Genomic DNA, 9,702 nt, shown 5'->3' on the forward strand with positions numbered 1-9,702 from the left:
ATTGCTTTACAATATTGTAGTGGTTTTTGCCATACATTGACATGAATCAGTCATGGATATACATGTGTTCCCATCCTGAACCCCCCTCCCACCTCCCTCCCCATCCCATCCCTCTGGGTCATTCCAGTGCACCAGCCCTGAGTGTCCTATCTCATGCATCGAACCCGGACTGGCGATCTGTTTCACGTATGATAATATACTTGTTTCAATGCTATTCTCTCAAATCATCCCACCTTAGCCTTCTCCCACAGAGTCTAAAAGTCTTTTCTTTATAAAAAAGGGCTTCTGTCGTGAGTGGCACATATAGGGCAGCTCGTTTGCTCTACGTGCGGAACTGACTTCAAGACATTTCGGAAGCATAATTTTTGCTAGTGGGGCAGCTGGCGATCGTTGGTCCTGGCGCCCCCGAAAAAAAAAAAAAAAAAGACTGTTCTTTACATCTGTGTCTCTTTTGCTGTCTCGCATATAAGGTCATCGTTACCATCTTTCTAAATTCCATATATATGCATTAATTTACTGTATTGGTGTTTTTCTTTCTGACTTACTTCACTCTGTATAATAGGCTCCAGTTTCACCAACCTCATTAGAACTGATTCAAATGCATTCTTTTTAATAGCTGAGTAATAGTCCATTGTGTATATGTACCACAGCTTTCTTATCTATTCATCTGCCAACAGACATCTAGGTTGCTTCCATGTCCTGGCTATTGTAAACAGTGCTGCGATAAACATTGGGGTACACGTGTCTCTTTCAATTCTGGCTTCCTTGGTGTGTATGCCCAGCAGTGGGATTGCTGGGTGGTATGGCAGTTCTATTTCCAGTTTTTTAAGGAATCTCCACACTGTTCTCCATAGTGGCTGTACTAGTTTGCATTCCCACCAACAGTGTAAGAGGGAACCATGTAAATTTAAAAACAAAAAATTGTATCAAAAAGTTTAAAAATATATATGAAATTGAAAGAAATGACCTGTGTATCAAGTTGGTGGCATAATCCTGGGGAGAGGAATTATAATATTTCAAGTAACTTTAAAACATAGTACTTTGACTGAATAACCTTGATGGGTTATATTCCAAAGACAAAAATAATATCAAAGTCATCTTAAAATTTCATTTAGTAGACTTATTTTTAATATTAAAACTTGTATGTTTTGCAATTACACACACACATAACAACACATACCCAAATACATACATATATCACACACACACACACGCATATATGAAGAGAAGTCGCTTAGTCATGTCTGACTCTTTGTGACCCCATGGACTGTAGCCTACCAGGCTCCTCTGTCCATGGGATTTTTCCAGGCAAGAGTACTGGAGTGGGTTGCCATTTCCTTCTCCAGAGGATCTTTCCAGCCCAGGGATCGAACCCAGGTCTCCCGCATTGCAGGCAGACGCTTTACCGTCTAAGCCACCAGGGAAGCTCACATAAGAGATATATATATATATATATATAATTTGAAGATATATATATATATATATATATATAATTTGAAGATATATATATATATATATGAAGAAGGTATCACCAACTTAATGGACATGAGTTTGAGCAAATTCTGGGAGATAGTGAAGAACAGAGAAGCCTAGCATGCTGCAGTCCATGGGGTTTCAAAGAGTCAATACAATTTAGCACCTGAACAACAACATGAAGAAGAAGAAAAAAGTGAAAAAACATCTGTGCAGATAGATCAGCTAAGATAAGGACTGAGAACTGTCCATTGGTTTAGAGATATTAGAGGTTGCTGGTAAGAACTTGATAGATATGTTTTTCTTGGAGTGGCGGAGGTGTAAAATCAAATGAATTAGTTCTAAGAAAAAATTTGAGGAGCAGTAAGCACAGGCAATTTTTTGGGAAAAGTTTTGCTGCCACAGAGAGCATAGAAATGGGGTCATATCTACTCTGGGAAAGAGGATCAGGGGACATTTTGATGAGATGAGAGATCAAACAGCAGGTTTGTGTGCTGATCAGAATGATCTGATGAAGAGAAAAAAACTGATGAAGTAGGCTAGATTGAAGGTAATTTCTAGAAAAATGCTTTTGAGGAGATAAGAGGTATGCTTGAAATGGGCCACTTCTGACAGAGGTGGGACCCCTCTGGGATGCAGCGGCTGCTGGATTTCCCGACCACATGGCCAAGACCCTCCCACAACTGCGCTCCAGTCTAAGGCTCTTACTGGATTCTCCTTCCTCCTCCTTCCACCGTACAGATGTTAGATCTACACTGAGGCCTGAAGTCTTCCCTTGACTTCTCTTACTCAGTCATATTTGATCTTTCACATGCAGTTCTCCAAAAGATTTTGTGCACTTCAGATCTTGTCTTGACATGTGCTTCTTGGAGAACCCAGATTGACTCACTGAATAGAGTTACTGTCAGTAGTGCTTCAGGAAATAACCATTAGATAAATTTTTTCCTAATTCTCCTACAGAAATCCAGTATTGTATATCCTTTATTTTACATTAGTTTGGTAAATTAATTTTCCTAGCACATTATCGATTTCATCCCAAATTTCAAATTTATTTATGTATAATTGAGCAAAATAGCATCCTATGATCCTTTTAATTTCCTCACCTATTTCTTATTTACTTATTTCTTATAAGTAATTACTTAAGTACTTAAGAAATTACTTAAGAAATTTACTTATTTCTTATTTACTTTCCCCCCTTTTCTTGATTTGGATAACGCAAAGGGTAGCTACTTAATTAGTCCTAATATATAATTTTGAAAAATTGAAGTGTAGTTGATTTTTAACACTTTCTTAGTTTCAGGTGTACAACAGAGTGATTCAGTTATATGTATTCTTTTCTATTATAGGTTGTTACAGCATACTGAATATAGTTCCCTGTGCTATACAGTAAATCCTTGTTCTTTATTTTATATATAGTTATATGTATATGTCAGTCCCAAATTCCTAATTTATCCCTCACCTCAACCTTTCCTCTTTGGTAACCATAAGATTGCTTTCTATGATTGTGAGTCTGTTTCTGTTTTGTAAATATATCATTTCTATTATTTTTTAGATTCCACATATAGAGTGATATCATATTTGCCTTTCTCTGTCTGACTTCACTTAGGATGATAATCACTAGGTCCATCCATGTTGCTGCAAATGGCAGTATTTCATTCTTTTTTATGACTTAGTAATATTCCATTATATATATATTTAACACATTTTCTTTATCCATTCTTCTGTTGTTGAACAGTTAGGTTGCTTCCCTGTCTTGACAATTATAAACAGTGCTGCTATGAACATTAGGGTGCATGTCTCTTTTGTAATTACAGTTTTCATCTTTTCTGGGTATATGCCCATAGTGAACTTGCTGGATCATATGATATCTCTATTTATAGCTTTTTAAGAAACCTCCATCCTGTTCTCCATAGTGGCTGCACCAATTTACATTTCCACCAACAGTATAAACAGGTTCCCTTTGCTCCTTCATACCCTCTCTCTACCATTTATTATTTGTAGACTTTTTGATGATGAACATTCTCACCAGAGTGAGGTGATATCTCATTGAAGTTGTCAGTCTGGATACATAATTTTCAATGATTATTTTCTAGATACTCTTAATTTTCCATTAGTATTTCCTTTTTGGCTCAACTAATATATGAAAGTATGTAAAAATTTTAGTAGATAAGAGTTTTTTTAATTTCTGGGTTTTGTTATTAACATCTTGATGTATTCTCATTAGAAAATGTTAATCATTTATTCTATTTCTACATTTTGCAGTTGTTGAGATTTTCTTTGTGGCAAACATATTACTGATTTTTAAGAATATTTTAAGATTTTTTTTAAGATTGGGTTATTTGAAAAGAATCTGTATTGTCTCCTTTAGTAATACAGCATTTGGTTCACTTTATATTTTATTAAACATTCTATTTTCATATACTATTTCTTTAGAGATTTTTTTGGTCTTTTTGGTCTTTTATAGACCAAGAAATGTAAATTATTATCTCCCGTCACCAGTGTTAGTCTGTCTCATTTTTCTTTTACTATTTGTAGTATTTGCCTTTTGAATATTTTTGCTGTGTTATCTGACGTATCAGTTCAGTCACTCAGTCGTGTCTGACCCTTTGCGACGACATGGACTGCAGCACACCAGGTTTCCCTGTCCATCACCAACTCCTGTTCATAAGTATTACAACTTCATTGTGAATTTTTCCATTTATTTTCTTTTATTTTTGGCTGTGCTGGATCTTCACTGATGTGTGGGCTTTTCTCTAGTTGTAGTGAGTGAGAACTATGTTAGGGTCCACAAAGGGCTCATAGCGTATTATTTAAAAATGGCCCATTGTGGTTGCCTGACGAACAAGGGATGAATTCGCAGTGGCCACATTGCTCTGGTGGCATCCTGCTTTTTCCTTAAGGTGATATCCTGTTTTTCCCTGCTGGTGCCAGTTTCTCAAGACTACATGACCACCCACACCATGAGACCCCTCCAACTACATGATCACAAGACCCCAGCTGCAGGCTAAGGATAAGCAAAGGCCCCCTCCCTTTGGGGCACAATTTCCCATCAGTAGGGTATAAGAAGGGTTGGCTGGAAAGGGTGAGCACTGGTTTCTCTCTAAAGCCAGTCACTTTCTTCCTATAATAAATCTTCCTCTGCCTGAATGCCTGGTTCACTCTTTTTTTTCTCTGCATTCACCTTACAGACTACTCTCTAGTTGTGGAACACAGACTTCTCATTGTAGTGGCCTCTCTTATTGCAGAGAACGGGTTACAGGGCGCGGGCTACAGTAGTTGTGGCATGTGGGCTCAGTAGTTGTGGTGCCCAGGCTTAGTTGCTGCATGGCATGTGGGATCTTCCTGGATCAGGGATTGAACCTGTATCTCCTGAATTGGCAGGCAGATTCTTTAGCACTGAACCACCAGGGAAGTCCCCATTTATTTTTATAAAGTGTACTTCTTTGTCTCCTTTGAAACTTGTGACCTGAATACCAGTTAAACTAATATATTAAGAATAGTATTCCAATTCTTTTTTATTTGCATTTATTTATATAATTTTGCCATCCATTTATTAGTTAATTGTGTGGAGCCTCAGCTGAACAGATCAATTAAACATAATTATTGGTTTACAATGAATTATCATCACTGATTCATGCTTGGCCTTCATTTGTCTGTTTATTACATAATAAATACCCAGGAATTTATCACTCAACCCAATCCAACAAGAGATCCTTAACATTAGCTTATTATTCACAAGCTCCTTCTCTATTGCATTCCCCTGCTTCCATCACTCCCCTCCTACCCTCAGGTATTCACTATCCCAAATTTGGTATTTATTATACTCTTACTTTAAACATATATTATTTGGTTTTGATTTCTTTTGAACCTTAAAAAAGGACATTAAGCTATTTGAGATTGTGGATTCAGGGAGACATGAACAAATTGTCAGCCATTGTTAACAATCCACCTATCAGTAGGTCATGTGGTATGCGAATGTAAGGTTCACTGAGGTATTGTGTTAGAATCCCTGCTGGCTCAGATGGTAAAGAATCCTCCTGCAATGCAGGAGACCTGGGTTCGATCCCTGGGTTGGGAAGATCCCCTGGAGGAGGGCATGGCAACCCACTCCAGTATTCTTGCCTGGAGAATCCCCAGGGACAGAGGAGCCTGGCGGGCTACGGTCTATGGGGTTGCAAATAGTCCGACACAACTGAGCGACTAAGCACAGCACAATGGATTCAGAGTCAGCCTGAATTGTTTAAGCTCTTTCATGTTGGAAGATGTAGAGATTTACTCAGATAACCTTTGTTATATTTGTTAATATTCCATTAACAAAGGTTATCTGAGTAGTGGCAACATCTGCTCAGAGGTACTGGTAAATAAATGAAAGATAATTCTGGATAAGACAAATGACTAGTGACTGTACTATGTTATTTTCCCTTCTCTGGTTTTCTGACACTTTTGTGATTCAGCTATTTACTTGTTACTGTCAATCAATTGGTTATAGTTTGGAGTGACACTTGGATGAACTCCAATATTCACCAGGTGCTGTGGGGACTAATATTAGGTGGAGCCTTTGTGCCTTGCCACATTGACTATTGGTAAATTATTAGGTGACTATTACTGAGTCCAGTCTTCATCACTAATTCAGGCCAGCCCAAAGGGTCATTTAAATATATATCTTTGTGATCCCCCTACACACTAGCTAATATTATCTTCTCTACTCTTCCCTAACTCTTTCACATTGTTCCACTCCCACTGCGTCCACTGAGTTTAATGAGGCATTTAATTATTTGCTCCAGGGAAGGTAGGACACAAAAGATCTCAGAAACAACAAAAGAATCAACTGAGTTTCTAGATAAGTTTTTAAAACTCTTTTATTTATGTGCAGAGTTTTTTTTTTTTAACTTGAGTTACAGATGACATACAATGTGAGTTTCACATGTATAACAAAATTATTTGACATTTGTATACATTGCAAAATGATACCCACAAGTCTGGTTACCATCTATCACCATACAAAGTTAACAAAATATTATTTACTTATATTCCCATACTGTACTTTTTATCTCCATGTTTTAGGGTTTGTACTTCCCAATTCCCTTCTCTCATTTTGCCCTTCCTTCCCTCTGGCAACCACTAATTTTTTTCTATACCTGTGAGTCTAGGTTTTATTCTGTGTATTTATTTTTTAGATTCCACATATGGATGAAATCATGCAGTATTTGTCTTTCTCTGTCTGACTTATTTCAATAAACATGATATTGAGGCACAGACTCTTGATTATCAAGACCTGATTATTTTGAGAGAGAAGCATGAGGATTTTGTTGCTTTGTTTTGCTTCATTTTACATCTGGAAGCTTAGCATCAGAGTCAGGACTTAAATTTACTTTAGCATCATGGATAAGAGCAAAGATAAAAGAGGTAGACTACATCATCCTTAGGAAAAAGACTGGGAAAGGTTAGTGAGAGTATACATGCTTTAAGGGAAATATTGCTGGGGCACCAGATAAAAGGCACTCTGCAGGAGGCAGAGCTGGCAATTGCAGACTGTCTCCCTAGTTGAGTCTCCTCCTCATGGTTTCATACCTACAGCAGCTGGTCAAGCATTTGATCAGTCCCAGGAGGGCATCCTCCCTTTTAAAGGTCCAGGAATGTTTTAGCATGGGGCTTAGAACAGCCAGAGGAGACTTTTTCCTGTTTGTCCTGGGAAGCACTGAGGGAAACAAGACTGTGTTTTCCTGAGACAACCAGGAGAGTGGTGAAACTCTTTAACACGTGAAAACAAGGGTGAATTTGTATGGGATAGGCTTTGGCTTATTATTATAGATGTCTTTCTAACCCGTGTGACCCTCAGCATGATATTCATGCCTGCCGATCATCCTAGGTTTTCTCAAGTATAATGTATAATCATAATGTGTAATCTATAACTGTGCTTACCTTCAATTTTAGGTTATATATGAACTGACCCATGTACAAAGAAGGAAATGTACTGAAACCGTTTACCTCAGATTGGGACTCGAACCCACATGGCTGGGACTCAAACCCAGCCAAAACCCACAGTCCCTGGTTTCAGGACTTAATGAAGCTCAGATTCTTGATGTCTCATTGCAGAAAGAATTCAGTGAGAGACAAAGTGATAGGTAAGAAGTGGATTTATTCAGATTTAGAGAGAAGTACACTCCACAGACAGCGTGTGAGCCATCGCAGAGGGCAAATGTGGTCGCAAAATGTGGTGTGGTTAGTTTTCATAGGCCCATATGCTAATGAGTGGGAGGATTATTCCATCTATTTTGGAGATGGGTTGGACATTTCCAGGAATTGGGCCACCCACCCACGCCTTCGTCTTTTGAGAATGGCTTGGAACTGTCATGGCACCTCTGTCTTTTCACTTGCTCATTGAAGATCAGGTCTAGTCTTGTCTGCCATCTTGGTCCCATTTGATTCTAATCATTGGTTTATGTTGTGTCCTTGGGTTATGTCATTCTTTGAAAATTTATGCCCTGCCCCTTTCCCCACTGTTAGAGTACCAGTCAGTCATTTTCAACTCATTGACTCGTCTTTGCTGCTTGTGTGTAACTTGCTAGAGGCACTTGACTTCACTTTTAACATAAATACATCTTCAAATATGTACATTCTTTGTACTTAGGTGATTTTTTAACTATTCAAGTCACATAATTTGGTGCTGACTAGTTTCTTATGAAGGCTCTACTGGTAGAACACAATCTCCAGTTGCCTTATATATTTTCTCGGTGAATTGTTCCCCTCACCACCCCAAGGAACTGGTTCAGGATGATTCAGTATATGAAACTAGAAAATACTGATAAAACTGTCTTAATAGAAATGTTTTCATAGAGATATATAAGGTGTAACAATGTGTTCAATTAAAATATATGAAGTTTCCATTTATGAGAGAGTAGGTAGCAGCAAAGAAGTCAGTCTCTTTTCCATGAATTCTATTAATAGAGCTAAAAGTTTCACACCCACACCCCCCATGGGCTGTTTTACCCCAGCTATTCATTGAAATAGGCTGTTAAATTGTACACAACTTAATCCATAAACTCTCCAGCTTTACACACATTGGAGGTTTGGTTTTAAAAAGAAATGTTAAAACTTAAAATACAGTACTGTTGATGAAAAATTAATCAGTTGATCTAAGAAAGAAATGGAAAATTTTACTTGAGTCAATTTGAGAGTTATTACCTGGAAACGGGCTTCCCTGGTGGCACAGAGGGTAAAGTGTCTGCCTGCAGTGTGGGAGACCTGGGTTTGATCCCTGGGTCAGGAAGATCCCCTGGAGAAGGAAATGGCAACTCACTCCAATACTCTTGCCTGGAAAATCCCATGGATGGAGAAGCCTGGTAGGCACCTGGGAACAGGCTCTCAGAAAGTTCTGAGAACTCTTCCATTGGTTGAGGATCAGTGCACAGTTATATAAATATTGAGACAGACAGAGGGCTGTGCATTAAATGATGTATTATTGACAGTTTACACAGTCTCGTGAGTAATAGGTTATGGGTCATCATGGCCCCTCACAAGATTAAAAAGAAATGTTATCTTTAAGGACTTATCTTGTTGATGCTGGGAGAACGTTGCTCTTTATGAGCAGGTATTTCTGTTGATTGAGGAGGCTTGATTGATGCATAATGTAGATACACAATGCACAGTGCAGGGAGAGAGTAGGCCAAAGGGCAGAGAACATTTTTTTATGTTTAAATTTTTCTTGTCATAAAATATGAATTTATTTCACACTATTAATCCATATAATAAAATATAAGGTCATTTTAACCTTATAGTACATTCTGAGTAATCACCCAGAGAATTTAAAAAAATATATAAAAACTAGGGACTTCCCTGGTGGTGCAATGGATAAGGCTCCATGCTTCCAGTTCAGGAGGATGGGTTTGATCCCTGGTCAGGGACTTAAGACCCCACATGCTGTATGGCATGGCCCCCAAAATAAAAAGTATAGAAATAACTGATTTGGGGAAGCGAAACTTGCCACCTCAAAATGTCTCTTTGGCATGCAGATTTTTTTGCAGCTGAAAACAATCCAGACCCAAAAACCTCAGGAGGAAGTTTTGACCTTTCCCGTAAACTGCCTAAATCCCCTGGAGAAGGAAATGGCAACCCACTCCAGTGTTCTTTCCTGGGAAATCCCATGGACAGAGTGTTGCAGAAACCAGTACTCGAGAAACCAAGCACCACACTCAGGGAGTTGGAGAACTCAGGTTTATTACGCCGGTG

At 38.3% G+C, this 9,702-nt stretch overlaps 1 non-coding gene across 1 annotated transcript; it reads left to right on the forward strand.

The window, feature by feature from the left end:
• The first annotated feature begins 274 nt into the window (after positions 1–274).
• LOC122436197 lies at positions 275–407 on the forward strand. The gene has a single exon (XR_006267954.1). It is a non-coding gene; the product is annotated as a U11 spliceosomal RNA (small nuclear RNA).
• Positions 408–9,702: the final 9,295 nt, after the last annotated feature.

This window comes from Cervus canadensis, chromosome X (genome assembly GCF_019320065.1).
Source record: "Cervus canadensis isolate Bull #8, Minnesota chromosome X, ASM1932006v1, whole genome shotgun sequence".
Taxonomy (NCBI): Eukaryota; Metazoa; Chordata; class Mammalia; order Artiodactyla; family Cervidae; genus Cervus; species Cervus canadensis.